The 21,452-nt window shown below is 39.7% G+C and overlaps 1 protein-coding gene across 4 annotated transcripts in view; it reads left to right on the forward strand.

Annotated features, from left to right (window-relative positions):
• The window catches only part of FILIP1 (filamin A interacting protein 1), a 102,698-nt gene that overhangs the window by 17,563 nt on the left and 63,683 nt on the right, over positions 1–21,452 (forward strand). For 3 of the 4 annotated variants that reach the window (XM_068678147.1, XM_068678148.1, XM_068678150.1), the window contains exon 2: positions 10,456–10,596. The exons of the other annotated variant lie outside the window; for it this stretch is intronic. The gene's annotated coding sequence lies outside the window, so the exon portion shown is untranslated. The remainder of the gene's footprint in view (positions 1–10,455; positions 10,597–21,452) is intronic. 4 annotated transcript variants of the gene reach the window in all.

The raw sequence follows: 21,452 nt of genomic DNA on the forward strand, positions 1-21,452 counted from the left end.
ACTTTGGCTATGTCTGTTATCAGGAAATTAGACAGTGCCTGTGCCAGTTCTCTGACCCTGAGTGCAATTGTCACTCGTGGTCATACCTAGTCCTCAAACCTCCTTAGCCTTCGGAGCAGGTTGGCTATGTCCAGTCTGCCAGCCCCCAGCGAGGCTGGTCCCCAGCCAGGGCCAATTCCAGAACCCTTCCAGGAAGACCACTGGTTGGGCTGTGCCAGCATTTTACCCGAGCCCTGGCACTGTTTATCCTGCTAGTTTAGACATAATCCTCATGTCATACTCATCTGAGCATGTCAGATGCCTAGGATCATCTGCACAATCACATGAAACCTTTTCTGCATTATAAAGAAATATTTTATTATTATTGAATCAGACTTCTCTGAGATCACAGATAGAGTGACTGCTTTCCAAGAATATTTTGAACATCCAACACTGGAAAATTCTAACATTGGAAAAAAATTTTGTGACGTGTTTAAGACCTTTTATTTTTTTTTTTGAGTTGGTTTAGGCATTATTTTAATATCTCCTCTGAATGCACCTTTGTTTGCTCTCTGCTGTTCTGCTTTGAATGTCTGTTTCCTTGTCCTCCTTTCATTAGATGAGCTTTGAAAAAAAAAAATTAGTAAAGCTTGGGGACAAATGTTTCCACCTGAACTATTGTTAATGAGCATAGCAGATGATACTTCAGTCAGATGAGACAAAGCTAATAACACTCCATTGGGTCTTCTTAGTTCTTCATGGACAAGCAGCGCTTACAGCTACAGGCACAGTTGGTGCACAGAATTTCTCAAGACTGGCTTTACCTCTTTTCAACAGGAAACATAAGCAGGGAAAAAAATGTCTGCAGAAATGCTTATTTTAACCATATGTGGTTGTGGAGGACTGACTTTTATTGAACGGCAGTTCAATGAGTACCATAAAAAACTCATACAAGCAATTCTAAACTCTGTCAGAGAAGAGAACAATAATAATTCCTTGATACATCAAAGGCTAAACTGGAAACAGCCAACAAGCCAACCAGAAACTCAAGTAACCAGTTTGTACTCTTGGCTTCATCAGAAGGGAGCACAAGACTTTAGGTAGTGGCAATGCCATGCTCTGAGGAGCTCTCTGTATTGTTACATGCAGGACTAGAGCACCGGGGTGTGCAGTAACTAGTAGGGATTTGATGCCAGCTGAATCCCTTGCCCTTCTCCTTACAGCCCTAGGAGTTGTTCCCTGTTTGTGAAGCAAAACCTCAGAGGCAACACTTTCCTGAAGTGATCACATGAACAGTGCATGTTTCCAATGCCCCACGTACAATGCACATTTTCTTAACATTAGACATCACAATTCTGAATCAAAGCAAAAGGGCTTTTATCTGCCAACATCCTTGTTCAAGATCCTTCTCCAAGAGCTGATGAAATCATCTGACATAAAGCAGAGCAGAGGCTGTATTCTTTGCAGAGCTTTGAGTGATACATATTTTACCAACTCTGCCATGAGAATGGCATTTTTGAACAAAACTGCAAAGTGAAAGAAGACATAATTTTAAAAATATGCTTATGTGGAATTTTAGCTGTGACATACACCGTGAACATTGCTAGTGATTTCAGATATTAGACTATTCTGAAGCGATTCAATACACCGTTAAATTGTAGCTTGGAAAATGCGCCCTATGTTTCCACTACTTTTATCTTAAGTAGTCTTTCTGGTGTAATAAAAATTTGGATACAGATTGTTTAAAACCAACAACTCCAGCACTAATTCAGCTGAAAAATTTCTGAGGAGCAAATGTTACATAAATAAATATAACTATCTGAATATACATGTGATGAAGATCCTTGCTGTTCAAGAGACTCACCTTTAATTTTTAGGCACTTAAGGCATAACTGAAAGCTTAAAGATATTACTGAACAGAGTGCTGTGACATTGAAGCCGTGGCATGCAACTCATTTGCAGTGATAAACAACTTTCTCTACCCTTCTTTCTGTCCATGGGAAGGGTTGATTTTGGATTTAATTGAAGGGTGAGGCAAGTGCTTTTGAGATAACGTTTTGCAGTTCCCTGCTGCTCTGTTCTTATTTTCAGGCCCGTTAAATATTGTTTTGCAAGAACAGCTTTCTGATTTGAACTGCCCAGTAATGACAACAAATTCTTGTGGTTTAAGGCTAACATGAGCCAGTTCCAGAGCACCTGCCAGGAGATATGATTTTTGTGTACCTCAGCTGAGGATACAATTGGCTTGTATGAATGAGTATGAATTATAGTTTTTATTCTAAAAGTAGAAGTCTTTCGCATTCGGACAATGAAGGAAACATAACATGTACTTTCAAAAGAATTCAGTGAAAGCATCCTTGGTGGGAAAACAATGTTTTTCATGTCAGTAGTGCAGTGGGATAAATGAGCTTGCTTTCAAGGGTCCCGGCCAAGCCATAGTAATTTAAAAGAGCTGAGCATCAAGTCCTTCAGATTTAGCTCCTCATCCTGTCATAAGCAATCAGACAAAAACAGAGAAGTTTGCTAAATTAGCAGGAAGCCACTGACAAATTTTCCCAAGGTAAGGTTTAAGCCTTGCACTCTCTTTTGGCCAACCCCTGCAATTCAGTGAACTTGAGGGAACTCCACAGCATAATTTGTGGCAGCCGGGGACTGCATTTGTTCTCTGCCCTGGAAAAACAAACAAACAAAGAAGTAAACACACAGACCGATGGCTGAAAACAGATAGCCAGGGAGAGCAAGTACAGGGCAGCGATACAAAACTTCCTCTGAGCACTCTCACTGCCTCCAGCTATTTTCAACTATAGAGATTGGTTGAAGCTGATGTGGTTTATCTGATAGCAACAACAAGTGAGTATTTCTCCCAAGTATTTCTCCAGTCTCCCTCCAAGCCATGTAAAATCCAGAGACAAGGAGCTCTTCAAATCTGCTGTTCAGTGTGAGAAGAACCACCTCATTTTGTTCATCTGAAGAGAGTTTCTGAAAGTTTGTATAAACTAAAAATAACCAGCCAAAGCGAGCAGGTGCCAAGAAGTGACAGGAACATGCGTTAATTTTCTACTAGGACTATATCAGTTGGAAAGATGTCAGTTACCTGCCTTCTTGGCCTCCTACCCAGACATAGGCTGAGCTCTGCTGAGCACTGGATGAGCAAGTGTGAAGGCCAAAGCCCTTGCAATGCACAGAAATGATCAGATACATCTGTGGGATTGTTGAGAACAGGTTTCCTGATTAATAAAAAGCCTGCACGTGAATTTGTCCCATGGGGTCAAGATCTAGAATTAGTATTCTAAACTTTGTCATCACCCCTAAAGTGTTTACCTCCAATATTTCAGAGGATTAGAGACAACAGCAGTCCCTAGGGAGGTTCTACTGTACTTAAAGTAGACATAAATTGGACTTAACAGCTATAGTGCTGGAGATTCCTTACTTAGTGAAGCCATCCTTTATATCTGATAAACAAACCTCAGTGAAATAATGTGGCCTACTAGGATTTTCTTAGACACCTTCCAGAATCCTGACATCTTTTCATTGACTGCCTAATGAAATTAGTTCATGACCTTTGCCTTGTCAGTGTTCAGCACCTCTGTGTAGGGTCTGTGTGCCAAGATACCCTGGTGCTTTTGTCACGTGAATTTGAGTCTTTTAGGAGTTCCACCACAACCATTAATTCATTCCACAGAAACAACAGAGAAGTCTTGAGAAAATACAGACTTCTGTTTACTACCAGCCTGACCCATCATCACACAGGCACATTGAAATGCTGTGTTTTAATCAGCTCTTGCTAAGTATAGCAGCCACGCTTAATTTATCTTCTCTAAATCCATCCAGTTTTACTCGACATGGAAATTATTTAGTTTATGGATTAAGGAAATCAGCCTATTTACACAGTAAAATATGTGTTAGTCATTGAGAAAGAAAAGTAGAAAATGACTAACCATCTTCTTTTTTTTTTTAATTTTTTTTACAAGACTAAGAAAAATTATAAAATTTCAACTAAAGATTAGCATAAGTCAACATGTTACTGTTTTAGAACTACATTAGTGTATTTATGATAAAGTAGTGGAAAAGTAGAAAAGAGATCGGACATTGCTTTAAATTGTTAGGTGACAGTGATTTATGTTACTTTTTATGTGAGAGGAAAAAAATAAGAACAGTCTGATGGAAAAAAAAATCAAAGGAGTGCATTTTGAAAAAAAAAAAAATTTGAATTGCAGATATGTAAATTCAGAAACCACTGTAATAAAATATAAACTCAGCACATAACATCTCTTTTGCAAATGCATCAAGTTTTCTCTTAAAGTTGGTGAGGCCATTTTCCCCTATGTATGAAAAAATGTTCCAGAACATCAGTTTTCTGAAAGCTCATCAGTCTCCATTTATTCATGACCAGCTTGTTTGAAAGAGTTTGGAACACACAGACAGTTTATGTTCAAATCAAGGACTACTTTTCCTTGAGATAAAAGTAGCAGTTTAAAAAGGAAATTAGATTGTTGGGAGGTATATACACGACGTGCAATGCTGAGGTAAATGGGGAACTCGAAAAATGCATATCCTTTCTGATTGTATCCTTATAAATATATAATGAGAATAGAAACATGCTACAATGAAGGTCACTAGCATTGTCAGCATTAAGAGTGAAACTGGGATTGCTTTGTTGAGAGAAAAAGGTATAAAGGAGGCATGAAGGGAGGATATTGAATAAGGGGAGGCTGAAGAAGATGGATGGATGCTCCTTCACAATGCATGGGTGAACATACATGTGGTAAAAGCAAAAGGCAACAAAATTAAAACAACCAACAACATGCAAAGCTATACAGACAAGCACATATGTAAACGGGTGCTTGTTTTTCAGAGTGCTTGATTAAAGCCAGAAGCTTAGTATGCTTTCAAGGGAATTTTTATGTAAGATAGGGAAAGATGTTAACATTCAGTAATGCAAGTCCTAAACCATCCATTAACTGGTGACAATGGAGAGATGTTTTCCATTCTACTGGATCCTTTCTTCCTGAGCATATCATGCTGAATCTGAAGAGATGAAACTGGCATTTTTCACAAGAAACTGGTGAGAGATTTTTAACTTTACTCGCTGAATGAACTGGTAATAACAAACCCACTTTGGGTGGGATTAGGGTGAGTGAGATTAAGATAAACAAAATCTTATGTTTTGGGCATCTTCATAGTAAAATTTGCCTTCAGTGTGCTAATATACTTTATATCAAGATAGCACGCTGCTAATTCCTGTAAAATTTTTGTCAAGGAGTGACAGGAAAGCGAACATATACATAGCTTCATTGCGGCAGTAATTTTGTTCCATTCAAGGTGTATGTGTGTCTGTGCATTGAGAAAAAATACCTTTTGTAAATGATTGATTTTATGTAAAAATGTTACTAGCTTTGGCAAAAGTAAACTTTTTCCAAACTTTTTTTTTTTCCTACAACGTTTTCTGCTTTGTAGAAGTTCATGAAGTTTTTGTAGAAGTTCCTGAAGTTTTTGCTTCAAGCTCAGCATAAGCTATCTTGTAAGCATGAGAAAACTGAAGTTCTGTACAGTTTTTCCCAAAACAGACAGCTCTCCTTTTAACAAAATATCTTTCCTCTCACATGTACAACCCATGCTATGACCAAAGTAAATGAGAAACAATCATAATTCTGTTCCTTTAGCTGTATCTTTTGGATACCCTCCAACATAAAATGCATTAGCACAAAAATGTACTTGTCCTTAATTAATTTATAGCTTAGAGCAGAATACCAGAAATAACACTTGAAGTTCAGATACAGAGGTTTTAAAGTTGTGGATAAAATATTGTATTAAATTTGTAATAAACCTTAAACAGGGCAAAAAAAAAAAACACAACTAATTATCAATAATCTTAGGAATTTCAGTGATGGAGAAGTGAATGTAAAAGATGTTTATTTTGTAAAACATTTAAATTCTATTGAATTTATTGTCATTTTGGGAGACAAAATTATTTAAGTTTTTCCACTACCCTGAACAAGGACATTTACTAAACTTTTTTTTTTTTTTTTTTTGTGCTTTTGGTATTTTGTTGTTGTTGTTTTAAATAGCTTGAAGCATATAGAATATGCTGTAATATCTTGTTCTGAAGTGTGCATGCTAAAAGGTTACAGAATATGCTAAAAGGTTACAGAATCTGTATTATATAGTACAACTTTATTCAGGAACATGGGAGTAGAAAGGGTATAATGGATTATCACATTTATTCTCCTAATATTGTAGAAATCACACTTTATAAACCCCCTTCAGAAGTTTATCAGGTTTCACTGTAAGAGTCGTTAGGATTTTTGCTGCTGTTACTGCAACTGGAAAATTGTTCCCAAATCTCAATGCTCCAGGTGAGAACCTGTTTCTACCTTGTAGCACAGAATAAATTCTAGCCAATCTGTGCCTTTGGGTTCCCTTGCCAAAACTGTCATGTAGTTTAAATGGCTCTTCCATCTCCCTGATGTTTCCCTCACTGATATATTTATAGACAGCAACTGGATCGCTTAACAGCCCTTATTTTGCTAAGCTAAACAAGTCAAGCTCTTCATTATCTCTTCTCATATGATAGGTTCCCTCTTCCTCAGTCACCCTAGAAGTCCATCTTTGTTCCTGAACAAGTCTGAGGTAATGTGCTACAAATGACAAAGTACAACAGTCTTGTATAATAGCGTAATAAAAGAAGCTATAGCAAACAGAGTAATAATTTCAGGCTTGCAAGGATGTGCAGTGCCAAATATTTAGGAGATTGAGTAAAGGTTTTGAAATCTTCTAAGGGGATCTTTATTAGAAAGAATGCTTTTATCTAAGCAGTTGATTGAAATTGCATTATAAAATGTTTTAGGGTTTAATCAAAAGCTGGGAAATCGATAAAAATCATGATTTAGTTGAGAGTTTCAGCCAGCTCAGTATGCAGTTGATTAGACTTGTGACAGCAATCACAGAAGAAAAGGATCTGAGATTTTCAAAGATTGTTTCACAATAACAGAAAATTCCTGTGAATGCTGTATAGAATGTGATAAATCTTTCCTGGGAAAGCCACAGTTGTATTCATATGACGTCTTTAAGAAATTTCAATGGAAGAGTTCAGCTGGTTCCTTAGAGTGAGTGCTGCAGAGTGGGGTTCTTGCTGATGACAGGCACTGTAAAGCAAAGAGAGTGTGGGGACAACTGATCCCACCACCTCCAAGGACGGTAGAGAAAAGGATATTTGATCACATCCAGTATCCCCTGGTTTCTTGTGCGATCACTTCTTGGAAATCTTCAGGAAACTCACAACTCCCAGCTGTAAAGGCTGTGACAGCTATCTGTTGTTTTTTTTTTTATTATTTGTTTGTTTGCTTATTTTAATCCTTACTGAAGAAATAGTTTCATCAAGTCTAATGGGTAGCTTTGTACAGAAACTTTTCCCCAATTGTTCTGAACCTGCCTTCCCAGAGCAGGGGCCATAGTCACTGGTGTGTAGGATGCCTCTTAGTTTGGAGATGAGAGGGATTTTTTTTTATTTTTATTTTTTTGTACTGAAATCCTTCTTTTTTTAAGGAATTAATACACTAATTTCCTTCTAGCTTTTCTCTGCCCTATAAAGAAAAAGAAAAGGGGGGGGGGGGGTCATGATAGACCATAGGAAAAGAGAAGCACTACTTTTAGCTGGTACACATGCGCACAAAGATCAGTGAAAATGAAATGCTCTTGCACTGCACAGGTGGCCAGGGGCTGGGAATGGTGGGCTCCTGGCACCTCCCTGGGGTTGGGGCCAGGCCATGGACCCATGAGTGGGCCTGGATCATTTGGGCCCATGGCTAAGCATGGCGGGGCTGTGGGGAGCTGGATCTGGCCTTGCTGCAGCCTCACTGGGGCAGGAGGTGATGGCTCTGAGGCTGACTGAGATCCCGGGCCCTTAGGGCCCTGATGATAAATTAAATGGAGATGAAGTTGTAGAGAACATTTCTAACAGTAACAGGGTAAAATAAAGCCACAGAATTCATACGTGTGTCCATATGATGCAAAATACCACTAGCAGGCAGTGGTAAGAAGGGAATTTTCATCAAAGCTGACATTAGAGTATTTTGGTCCAAATGCCAAAGAAGACTTCAGCTTTCCTCCTGCTGAATTTGGTTTCCCAGTCCATGGCTTCTTCCCACCAGGGAGAAAGGGATATATATGTATATGTAAAAGGGGAGAGCTGAGGCAGAGTTTCTCCAAAACAGATTTATAGAGAATCAGTAGCTTCACATCACTACGTTGAGAGTAACAAACAAAAATTAACCAATTTACATTTATTCAGTTAAATTGTGATGTTTACATACCTGATATTTTGATGTCATGTGCTTATACAGTTGGTGCATGGGATCAACACCCTCAGCAACAGGCATGGAAAAACAGGAGACAGAGGAGCCCAAGAGGCGTCCTGCTGTGAAGAGGTGGGATGTTTTCATAGGGTGAGAGATGCCAGGGGGCCAAGTCTGCAAGCAAAGCTGCTGCTTTGGTTAGCCCAGTGGGTGGTTAGGAGTGGTTTTGGTGTGATTGTATGGTCATCATGGGTGAAATCCTTCCTGAACATCAGGAAACACTTCTTCACTGTGCAGGTGATGGAGCATGGGCACAGGTTGCCCACAGATGTTTTGGAGTCTCCCTCCTTGGGGACATTCAAAAGCCACCGGGACATGGTCCTGGCTGAGTGGCTCTAGGAGTCTATGGCAATAACTCCTCTTGGTAAGATTTAGGAGTAGCTGCTACACTTAGATGACTTTAAAATGATATATTGTGGAAGCAAATTACTCTTAAGTTTTAAACCACACCTCCTGTGAGCAAGTTTTTTTGAAAACCATGCAACAAGCCACGATTTTGCATTGAGTACATCAGGTTTTAAAATCATTTAAGCTGATGAAAATCTGGAGTGACTTTGTAAACTCAGAAGAGTCAAGACTCTTCAAATATGAAGTCAGAATTTAGCCCATTATGCCTTGGTCCACCTTTTTTTTTTTTTTTTGTAATTTTAATAGATGAGCATGAGCTGATTAACATAAAACTGTTCTTTATTTCTTATAATTCGTGAATTGCACTGAATTTTAGGCTCTTCATTATGAGTACATGGCTCACTTTCTTTTATCAGCGCTAAATACTTGCATGCTAACTTTTAAAGACAATAATCTTGCTGCTTCATTTTTCAAATTAATTAAAAAACTTTCACGGACTCTTCTGAAGGACAATCTTTTCATAGGGCAAAAAATTAATTTCTGTAAATCCCATGTTCCTCATACACATTATCTACAAATTGCCTTTTGTAAACTGCCATGTCAAATGCGATTCAGAGCTTGTGGGTATAACAGTGAGATAACACAAGTCCTTGTGCTTGTAGCAAATGTTTTGTGTGATAAATAAATTACTAAATAAATAAATGCTCTACTTTCTTCTAGAACTTGCTGTTCAAGACTGAAGTTTCCAAACCAATTTTTCATGAAAATTTAAATATTTGTCAATGAAATAATCTATAAAACCAGGTTTAATTTAAGGGGTTTGCACCACTTTAATTGTGATTACATCTGGTTAAGACATCTTTACTGTGTCTATGCTTACATTGCTCATAATCCAGTTAATCATGTTCTGTCAATGCAGAGCAGGGACAAAAGCCATCTGTAAATGCCAAGCTGATATTTACTATTTTGCAAGAATTCACATACAGTTTGTTGAGAAATAATGGGGAAATGTGCCATACACTGTTCTAGCTGCCTTAAGCTTAGACACCATAGTGGTCCTGCTTTATTCCTTAAGTGTTAATCCCCCCATATGTCTGCATTGTTATTAGGAGAATTATATAAATGATTTAAATAGCAGTCAGTCTCTTATGTCAGCTATACTTCCAGACTTCCATGGTTGTTGGAGTTGTCACCATGGCCCCAGCCTTATTTGCCTTGCAGGCTGTGCAAGAAACTGGTCTGCAGCTCCTGCTGTGTTGCTGATTGCCCAGCTGGGCCAGCCAAGGGAGTCACACAAGGGAGTCTGTGGACTATGTGCAGTGTGATTACTGGATGGGACAAGCAGGAGAGCTTACATCTCTGCAGTCATTTCATCATCACATTGCATTGCACTCCATATATTCTGCAGAGCTAGTCTATTCAGTGAGGAACCCAGCATATTACATCCCATTTTTTTTATTTCACTTGTTACAGCTACTCTCTTTTGGGAAGAGAGTTTTACTTGGTATTGATTGCTAAATTAGAGCAAAAAGCCACAACTTGTAGCACTGGCTCAGGAGGAGGCAGCAGGAGTGTAAGGTTTTACTGCCTGGACTGCTATTTCTGTATCATATCTTTAAGTGCATCACCTGGTGTATTCTGTGCTCTGCCTGTGGAGATACCTAGATAAAGTCAAAAGGAATCTTTAATTTATATATATATATATATACACACACTTTTTCAAGGCATTTTAAATCTGGAAGTCTTCAGCCCCTGAGCTTTATCTTTTCTCCAGGGAGCAGCAGGGACTCCAGTCAGCCTCAGGTGGGAGCAGCAGAGCGATGACACAGGGACAGCTCCATCCTCGACCCCCTCCTACCCCCTCCGGACCTAGATTCTAGCGAAGCCCCTGCTCTGGAAGCGTCCCTCGACACAGGTACTGCTGCACACCACGGGCTGTCCAGCCAACACAACATTTAGGAGTTGCAGTTGCAATAGCATGGCTGAAAAGCAGCTCTTGAGTTTCCTGCAGATGTCAGCCCCATGAGGTGAACAAAATAACTTATGTCATCTGCTGCCTTTCAAAGGCTCCTTGGAATTGCAGGGCTGTCAGAGCCCTTAGGGGTTGTTGAGGATTAGCAAGGACATCCTGAATGTACAATATTTTCCCTGAAACCTTTTAACGTATTTTTTAGTTCATAATAAGCATCCCGAGTTAAGGAATTAGTGTAAGGATGAACCCTTCAGCAGGCACCACTGACTCTAATGACCACATCGGATGCCTCAGTATTTTTGGGATTTTGCCTATCTTTTACAAGCCCTGTTGCTAGAATTATGTTGGTTATACAATGCTCTTTATTTCCAGTTTTAAAATGTCTTGCGGTGCTGGAATGTACCTTGAAATTGAGAACCCAGATCAAAACCTGGAAGGCAACCACTGACTAGTTTTCTAAAAATCTCAGAACTTTAAGCCCAGTATCATATCATATTTTGAAATGTCTGACTCATTTGGAAAGCTCGGGATTGTGTATATTAATTACGGCCCCAGAAGATCTATCTTAACAATCAGAAAGCAGCTCCATTTGTAGTCAAGGATTGCAAACACAATCTTCCTGGAACTGAAAATTGTACATTGTGCAATTTTTATGGCTTGTACAGCTTTTCTATTTTTAGTGGGTTGAAACCTGTGATACATCTTATAATCCTCCTTAAATTGTCATTCATAATGCTAATTTCCATTAACTTGGCATAACTAAGTTTCTATCTTAAATTTATATAGTTACTGTTTTACCTAACAGTGCTACACAGAGAAAATATTATTTTTCTCTGGCACAAAACAGATGCGAGTACAGTTAATGAGTACAGTTAATGTTTCTAGTTAATAGATTTTTTAAATCAGATTTAACACAGTATCTTCTGTTTTATTTAAAAATGTGCATGCATTATGAAGTTCAATATCTTTTCCATTACTTGAACAAACCATTTATTTAATCCTTCACCTTTTTAGGCATTTGGAACAGTTCCTCTGAGGTTTGGGAAAGCCTAATAAACTTATGCTTTTCAGCTTTTAGGAGGATACAATGCGAAGAATGATTCTGTTGTATTTTTTTGTTTTGTTTTGTTATGCTTTCCTTTATAAAATACCTCTTCAAGGTACAAGAGATCATTACATGACACGTTTTTATACACAACAGTCCAGTCTTGTTCTTGTTAACCTAAATACAAATAATGCCAAGTATTTGGCTACCTGTAGAAGCCAAGTGCACAACATTTCTTCATCCCCAACCTTGAGCGCAGGGGAGATGTGTGTGCTGCTGGCACACCAGTCTGTGATGTGCCACAGAAAAATGCTAAATTCTAGGTTCTGACAATATTTTTATTTTCTATGCTTTCTTATCCATCTAATTATAATCCGTTAGCTATCTTAGGTCAATCACATGGCAAACTCACAGCTATACAGAGACTTTCTAAACATTGCCATTTCATTGCAGGTCAGTTTTATAGTCCTAGAGCCAACTGGCAAACTACTGAGTGATTATTTTTATTATTTATGCTGTTTGTTTGACATACATTCAATGATGTTGTATGGGAGGAATTTAAAGGATATAGTAGGATTCAAGCTTTTGGAATTAACTTTGATTAAGTGAGTTACAGAACTTAATGTGGAGGCCAGTAATATTTTGGGTGTTTGACTGAGTTTAACGATTACTCTAAGGCAGTGATATACAAACTAAAGGTCTGTGCTGATTAAAGAAAACCAGAAAGTGTGACTGGATAGAAATAAACATGAACCAATGAATTTAATTTAGCTTCCTAGCTGATAAATATTTTAATAATAAACAAGTGCATGTATTCCTCCAATTACAGTTAGTTTAGCAGTCTTTCAGGTTTAAGGATATAAAATATCCTTAATAATTTGGTAAGGAAATATTTATTTAACTTGAGGACTTTGTCCTGACTTTTCTGAAATCCTTTTGTAGTATCCTCAGCATATATTCAGCAGAGGCTCAGCTGGCTAGTCTGAGCGTGCTTTTCCTGGACTGTTGTGCTCACCAGTCAGCTGCCCTGGGCTGTGGTTTAACTCTCAGCTGGGCAGGTCTGAAAAAAAATATATTTCACTTCTGAAATTCCTGCAGTGTGCATGTGAACAAATACAGATAAGGAAAAGCTCTTATCCATGGACCATGCAGGGAGTAGCAACAGGAAAGAGGTTGTACTTAAAGTTCACTTAGACATTTGCATGAGGTATAAGAACATGAGAGAGCTGGGAATAAATTGTGGGGGTGGCAAAAAATGAGCATGTGAGAATAGTTTCTGTTACATATTGTTTCTTTAGATAGCTGAAAGAGCACCATGGTATGAAGAGATGAACTTCCATCCTCGCAGGAGGAAAACAGGTTATTTTCCAGACCACAGGTGGGAAGCTAAAAAACAATAACAATATCATTTTGAACAATTCAGACAGAGGAATAAAAGTTAGGCTTTTGATCATAACCAGCATTTATACCTCTTGTTGCACAGAATCAATGGGATTTCAGTATCCTTATTGCCTTTTAAGATCAATTCCCATCTGTTACAATGACAATTTGGGAAAGAGAGAGAATTTTATTTGAGGTTGTCCCGAGGCACTGTTGGGGAGGGGACCCGATGGTCTCTGCCTTCCTCACAAGACTCAGGGTTTTGCTGTCCTGTGCCAGTCACAAATCTCTGCCTCCCAAAGCATCCCACTGCCTGGGCTGGGGGCTGGCTCCCTCCCTGTGCAGCCAAGATGGGATGGAGCCACCAGTGCTGCCCGCCCAACCGCAGCATCGCCTTGCCAAGGCTGCGGGTCCACCGCACAGTGCACCAGAGAAGCAGCCCAAAGTAATTTCTCAGTCACCTACACTTCCTTGAAGGCAGCTGAAAAGTATTTAAGTAAACAAATAAGTAATGCTGAGACATTACATAAGTGCTGGAAAAAATATTTTCTCAGACTGTTTTTCAGTAACTGAAGAGAAACAGTGATTTCTCTTTTTATATGCCACTTTCTTAGGTGAATTCTTTACCTGATTTACCAATTAGAATTGCAGATGCATCCCCCTGGCTTTTTTGGGTAATGACCGAACATTTTGGCATCTTCATGAAAAGTCAAGTCAGCCTTTTCAATTTGCATTAAGAGACCCAATGAGTCTATGATATTTAGAGGCACCCACCAGTTTCTTTCAGCAACACTGTGAACCAAATCGCTTTTCTGTCATCTTTCTCCTCATAAGAAATAGGCATTTGAAAAATTTATGATGATTTTTTTTTCAGGTTTACCTTCATTGCCAAAATTGAGTCTCTGATGTATTTCACTTACTCTAACTAAATAAAAAAATAAAAATAAAAAAAATAAAATCTAACATAGATCCATTGCTTGTTGCTGTTTCTGAAATTATTTGTTTTGGACAATAATAGACAAATTCCTCCCCACCCCAAGTTTTTCTCTCAGAAGGAGAGTTCAACACAAGGACTTGTGGCTGGATAGTCAAATGATCTGCTTTCCTATTTAGGTAACCCAGTAAGACTGAGCTTTTGGCGCTTTTGAATACTTTTTAGAAACACCGGGTTCTCTGCTCCTCTCGGCCAGAAGTGTCCCTGAGATAGCGTTTGTATGCTGATGCCTTGGGGAAAATCCACCCCCATAGCAAAAGGCACTGTTTGTAACTTCATTAATGCAACATTGATTATAGCAGGGACCGTGGGGGGAAAGGGGAGCACAACCTCTGTCATGTCCTAACTTTTGCCACCGAGTAGGCACTCTGTCAGATACTGATAATGAGGTGCCAAACACGTGCCTTTGCCTCCCTGCCCAGCAGCAAAACCAGCCTTCATGATGTTGTGTTTATATATCCGGCTCTAGTTTATCAGCCAGCCAAAAGAAGTGCCCAAATTAGGGGCACAGCCTCTTTAGGGAGCCAGTGGTGGCCCTAAGGGGTAAAGCTGAGACCTCCCAGCATTTCCTCGGGGCAGGATGCAGCAGTGTCCTCCAGCCAAGTTCTTTCACAGGGATTCTGGAGCATCAAAGGCCACTTTCCACCACCTTTTCCATGGAAAGAAAGTCAGGGAATGCTTTACTCGCTAGGCAGGAGCCATGGCAGGCTTCAGAGGTGGTCACTGAAGCTGTACGACCAAGGATGGGGACAATCCTGAAGTCTTGACATAGCCTCAGAGAGCTCTGGCTCCATTTCAAGGACACTGCAGATTAAAAATGAAACCTAAAGCCCTAGTTCAGTCACACAAGTAAGATGCTTAAAGCTCAACAGTGTGACTTTGTGCCAGTGCAGATGATTTTATCTTCATGTAGGCTTGTAAAACACCCACTCCATTTGTAGGAGCTCCTTTTAATATCTTTCCATGGCTCTGAACTGAAATTACTTTCTAAGAAAACAGCTAACATTTTTTTACTCTACCCTAGTGGAAAAAAAAAAAAATCTCTTTTTTTCTTCTTTTTTTTATATGTTTTTTTTTTAATTTTTTTTTAATTTTTTTTTTTAATTTTTTTATATTCAGTGAGGCAAATGAAACTGACTTAGATTTTATCCCTGTTGAAATTGGATTTTAAGAAATCACAGACATTAAAGCATTGAATCTGGCAGCAAGTAATTTTAGATTTTAGTTTTGTTGATGCAAGACCATGCCGGGATATTCATTAACATCTTTTATCTCAATTCCTCTGCTACTCAAGGTAGCTATGCTATATATTATGTTTTCACTATGTTTTCAGCTTAGCCTGTTTTTTTTTTTTTTTTCAGTGAACTAAAATCCCCAATGAAGATTTGAGCAGATTAACAGTGAGAGGATGTTCAAAAAAATCAAATCTGCTCAACCTGTAGATGCAGCATAACTATTTAACTTCATTCTTTTCAAACAAAGAAATTATCTAGGGATTTCAAAACCAAGGCATTAGAAGAGCCACCTAAATACGGTTTCTATATATGACAACTATTAAAGTGGATGAGAACATATTCAATGCCCTGGTGAACTTTCTGAAAGTTTTTATGCTGCTCCCTGTCAGCATGAGGCATTGGTATTATTTAAATCAGTCAGGCTGACATTTACTCCTTTACTTTTTGCCACGTGTTCTTAAGTCAGTGGAAAGCCTGCAGGAGTACTGGGAAATAATGACAGTCACTGGGCTGGCACTGCCAGGAATGAAGTAAGACTCTCCTTTCATTTTACCTCTTTACAAATGGTAATGACAACTGAAGGCCAAGGTTCTCAATAATGCAAGAGCCTGTGGAGCCCCACAGTGCTAGTCTGTTTTATCAGTGATGTGTAGCAGAAGAGCTCAAATTTTGTATCACTAAGCTCAGCGAAGTCCAGGAGAAGCCTGGTGTGAGGTGGGGATGTTGTGCCACCTCTCGCCTTCAGCTGTGGTGTCTCTTAGCTGCTGTACTATCCATCATTACAGACTTAAAAATACACTTCTAGAATAAACAGTACACTTTTGCATGCCTTGACCTGACTTGCTTAAAAAAAAAAATGTTTTCTTTTCTGTTTTCCCACCACCCTGAGCTTATTTTCCCTCTGTAAACTTAGTATTTATGGTGAGTTGCACTTTCTCTGTGCAGAGCTGAGTAGTTTTCCATTTCCTTTGTTTGTAAAGAAGCAGGCTGTGGAGGAGAGAGAAAGACAGGCAAATTAAGCAGTGCCAGGGCATGAGCACAGATACTGGGAGGTGAATGTCTGTGCTCTTAAACAGTTGGAGTGGTCCCCGGCACGCTTTTGGCCCGGCCACTTAACACCCTCACGAACCATTTGAGAGCATGTTTTGGGAGTCAGCAGAGGCTAGGAGCTATTCCCAGTGGGCAGTGTGGATGCAGCCAGCATGTTATGGATGCTAAGAGGGCTTAAGAGCCTGAAGGATTTTCCAGGACAGCTGGCCTCACAGTCAGAGAGCAGCCCTGGCCATGGTTAATCTCTAGTGTGCATGTAGCCAGAGAATTCCTTTTTTTTTTTTTTTTTTTTTTTTTTTTCCCAACAAGAATGATATTATTGTAAACCCACCAAAATTGATAGTGAAACTCAAGGGCAGGTTTAGCATCAGAGGCTTTTTTAACTTCTTGTTTTTTACCAGTTAGACTTGACAGTTCTACCCTTCAGGAGGTAGAACACAGCCCAGTTTAAAGCAGGGGGTTAAATTCACCTCTCACCAATGGGCCAGGCATGCATGTGCAAGCTGGTACTCTATGTCTATCAACAACTGAAGCTTCCCACAAAGAAGTCACTGAGAGAGATTTGGAACTTGCTCCCTGCTTTGGTTGACAGCTGAAATTTGAGATGCTGCAGATGTGTTTTCGCACTGTTGTCTCTTGGAGACACTATTTGTAGAAGATACAGGTCTTCTGTATAATTCTTTTTTTTCCTTTGCTGTAAAATCTGTGAGCATATCTACATCCTAGTTCTTTTTGGTTATTTTTATAAAACAAAAGAAATTAAAATGAGTCAAATGTAAAATATAGCTCTGGTTGTTTACTAGCTTCTGTGAAACCAGAGCTGTGCCAATCACAGCTACTGAAAAGAAAACAGGATTTGTGTCTGGTCAGCAAGAGACAGCAACACTTTCTTGGACCCAAACCCTGAGATTTGCTTTTGGGACATTTAGCTTTTTGTCTTGTCTCACACTTATTAAAATCCAAGTCAATTTTATAATAAAGTATCATTTTGAAGTGAAAAGTTGAAATAGATTTTTAGAAAGCTAGTAATAGTTGCCTCCTTTCCTAAGAGTGTTCCCTATTTGCCATGTGGTTTATAAAAACATGTTTCTAGGTTAAGACAGGATTGCAAGGACAATAGCTTGACTTTACTTTCCATACCATGTTCCCTTGGTGACATTGGTTTTATGTATATTGGTTGGTCACTGTAAGGATAGGGACAAGGGACTTGGAGACAAAGCTGTGATTATCAACTGGCTCCTGTCTGTGGCTACTTTCAGCAGTTTTCTGCCACCTTAGAAGTTGAAAATACACTGGTAACGGAGCAGTGGTCTTTAAAAACTACTTAAAAGAGGTATGGCATGGCTCTTGAGTCCACAGTATATTTGATCTTGCAGGTTGTAAGCGTGGTTCTGTGGTGTCAACAAAACAGAAATGACTAATGTTTATTTAACACCAAAGATTACCCATTTGCAGGAGTGAAGAATCTTTGGTAGGCCAGCTAATCTGCATCACCTCTCTTACCATTTTCCAGGCGTGTTCTGGCTGTCAGACGATAAAACAAATGTTTAGTGGGTTCAAAACTGAAACTGATGGTGACATTGCCAGCTTTATCTTCATGTGAAGCTCAAGGTTTGATTTTTCACTCAAAATGGAATAACCAAAAGGGCTGAAAGCTGTAAAAGAAGATGCAACGAACCACAACAGGGCACGGTGCTCATCCAGCCCTCAATGAGTGGCCATGTCTCAAGAGAAATGTTGAGCAACCACAGGCCCCATCAGCTAGGCATGATGTATGTGCCCCAGGAAGCCATCTCCTCTAAAGATCTATCCCTTTCCTTCAAGTCAGGAGTAGTCCTGGACACAGGGCACTCCAGAAGGGTAGAAACAGGCCATGAAGAGGGTTGAGAAGGAGCCAACCTCCTCCCATCTCTTTCAGCCCAGCTGAAACATGCTAGAAAGGCCACACCGCAGGCAGATAGCACTCTTGCCACCTAGCTTGCTCCTGGCCAGTCCCTTTCAGCCACTCTGGAGAAAAAATACCTAAACCCTCATCAGACCTAGAGGCATGTTTGTCTAGTGGTGTCAGCTACTTGAGCTGGCTTCTTTGCAACTCCTGTTTGTACTTTCTGGCAGCTGGAAAGCACAGTAATCAAAACATGGATGGAGTGATATATAAAAGTTTATTTTTTTGACTGAATGATGATCTAATAGCTTATCATTCCTCATGTCTCATGCATCCAAGATGTTTTTCCAGATGAAGCCTGGGAAACATGAATTTCTGTGAAACAAGTCTACGTTACTCCTTAGTTTGGTCAGTGTGCATTACTCAAGAAAAAGTATTCCAGCTGAAACCACAAGTTTGTCTGAAAATGACAAAGTTAATGGAATTATACCAGCATAAACTCTGTTCTTTGTAAAGTTGTGCCATAATTTAGCCAGAGAAGAGTTTATCTTGGAGTTAAGAAAATGGTGTTAAAGCAGTATAAATCTGCCTTAGTGATGACTGGGTTTCCTCCTAGCTCTGCGAATTTCTTTTTTGCTTTCAAGTAGATTACACCTATTCAGAATGGCAACTGGCTATGGAATTTGCAAAAATCTTTTCTTGTTTCAGAACATTCAAGCTTATCCCTTTCCTTTCTTTTTCCAAGTGAAGGAACTATTATGAACATAATCGCTGGTGAATAGAATCCATGTGCTGTTATGCTCTAGTGTTACAAGAATCAATTTTAGAAGCTATAAAAAAATCTTTGATAAAACAAAAAAGCCTTACAGAATCTCATGCTGTACCTCTACAAGCGTATCTGCTGTAACTTTGCTAATGTTCTACCCTATTTGTTAGCAGCATAAAAAGAAAAGTTGACCAAAATGGATTAGGGAATAATGAGCCGGCAGTGACCCGACAGAAGAAAATAATGTAAGTCCTGCATTAAAATCAGTCACTGCATTTTTGTCAGACAGCAATAATAGAGACAAATTCTCAATTTTTCTGGTAATTAAAGCTACTCAAATTTATTCTGCCCATGGAACAAAGCGTATCAAGAAGTGAGGGAGACAGCGTGACAGCTGTCTGTCATGGGGCAATGTCTCCTTCCTGAACGGGCTCCTCTGAGTAATGCCATGCACTATTCCCCTCTCCTGAGTGCAGGCTGCAGGTGCAGCTGGCAAATGGTCCTGCGGGGTGGGAAGGAGCCTGCAGAGCAACACTCTCAGTGCAGGTGGTGCAAACCGTGCTATGGAGGTAACATCAGCAGGAAGATGAACATGAACATCTCATCTTTGGTGCAGGAGGCTCAGCAAGTGTGCTTGGGCGCTGCTCATCCTAACTCTGTTGTGACAAGTGTTTTTCCAGCTCCACAAGTGGACCAGGTGAAAGGGTGAAGGCAGCAGTGGTGTTGTGTAGCAGCCACAAGTGCTCTCCTTGTGTATAAGAATTAGGGCCCTGTGGCTTGGTTATCCAGGCTGTTCGTTGAGTAGAGAATTGCCCCTATTCACAAGGTACCACTGTGCCAATCTCCAATACTGAGGGCAAGCAGCTAACACATACTCTCACAAAAGCACATGTACAATAAGTCCAGAAGGAACAAAGACCTTTCATTGTCTGCTTTTGCAGATAAGTCATATGTATGAGGACAAGAGACTGGGGGACTCTCTTGACAAAGCGTATGATGATTAGGGCTCCAGTTGCAAATGTTTAGAAATTCAGGAAACTCCAGAACTGCTAAGGGGAGATATTTGTTCCTTTCTTCATTGTATTAGTCATTTGGTTTGACACTCTCCTCTGACCAGCATGACTGAAACAAACACTGGAGTCATCTGCGAAAGCAAACCAAGAATGAGGTCTGCATTCCCTTGGCACAGCATTGCTTGGCTATCGCAGAGTCCGGAGTCTGACACACGTCTGCTCCATGCAGCATCTGAGTCCAACTGCGCACAATGCAGCCATCAGTTCCTACCAGCTCCTATGGGAACGCACTGGTACCCCCCATCCTTTTTAATTTTTCAGGTCAGTCAAAACAACGATAATGAAAGCTTGCAGAGTTCAGGAAAACAGCCTACGCAGTAATACTTTTAACCAGTCTCTGAGGTGGTGTGAACAGTTGTGCCTGTAAATGTTTTTCATGTAACCACCACACTACTGAGGCCACATAGCCTTTGTTCTGTCTATTGAAATCCCTTGGGGCTAAGGACAGCCATCCCCATCTGGAGCAGCCCTTGCTGAAGACTTTTCAGAGAACAAAGTCAATTTGGTGTCCCAATCTTCCTCTCTTACAGATGCCTGATAAGGTGCTGTCTTTTTTTTTGTTTGGTTGGTTTTGTTTTGTTTTGTCTTGGTTTGTTGGTACTTATTGCTTGAAGATACAGATGATATTTTCTTCAGTCATCACTTGGAGCATATTTCAAATTACCTTCTGCTTTTAGTTCTCTTTGCAGATCAGCAGTCTTTGGGCAGAGATCTCTGCCATATACCAGGCCCTTCTGCACCGCGCACTGCCCTGCTCCAGTGGCCTGTCCAGCAGAGCTGCTGAAAGTTGCAGTTCCCCATCATGCAGCTCCCAAAGCCACAGCTTAGAAATAATTTCAGTTTGGACTCAGTAATAACACAATTGCACTGACCCTACCATCAATTGTTAGTCTGTCAGAAACCCAGCACTTTCATGTGATATTTTAATCAGTTAAATCTGCAACTGAGTTCCAGACTACAAATTTGCAGCCAAAGGCAACAACTATATCATGGCTGTAAATCAACATTATTTATTTATTTATTTTTGTATTATAACATTGTTAGTATTATTATTATTATTATTATTATTATAAGGGAAAGCACTACAGAGCCAAAATCAGCATATCCAATTAGCAGGAGGGACTGCACACTAAGTTTAAAGAACCCTTTTGCACTATCTGATTCTAATAGCAGAAATAATGGAGCCTAATCTGACCCATCATTTCTGAGCTATAGGGAGAACAAATTGCTGTTGACGGGGGAAAAGTTTGGACCAGCATGCAGCCTGTCCTCTCCTGACATCCTACTCAGCAAATTCCTCACAGATTTCCTCCCAATGTCAGTACAACTAACATAAAGGTTATTTCATAAAATTTTGTGTGGATTGCTAAC

Source organism: Anas acuta, chromosome 3 (assembly GCF_963932015.1).
Source record: "Anas acuta chromosome 3, bAnaAcu1.1, whole genome shotgun sequence".
Taxonomy (NCBI): Eukaryota; Metazoa; Chordata; class Aves; order Anseriformes; family Anatidae; genus Anas; species Anas acuta.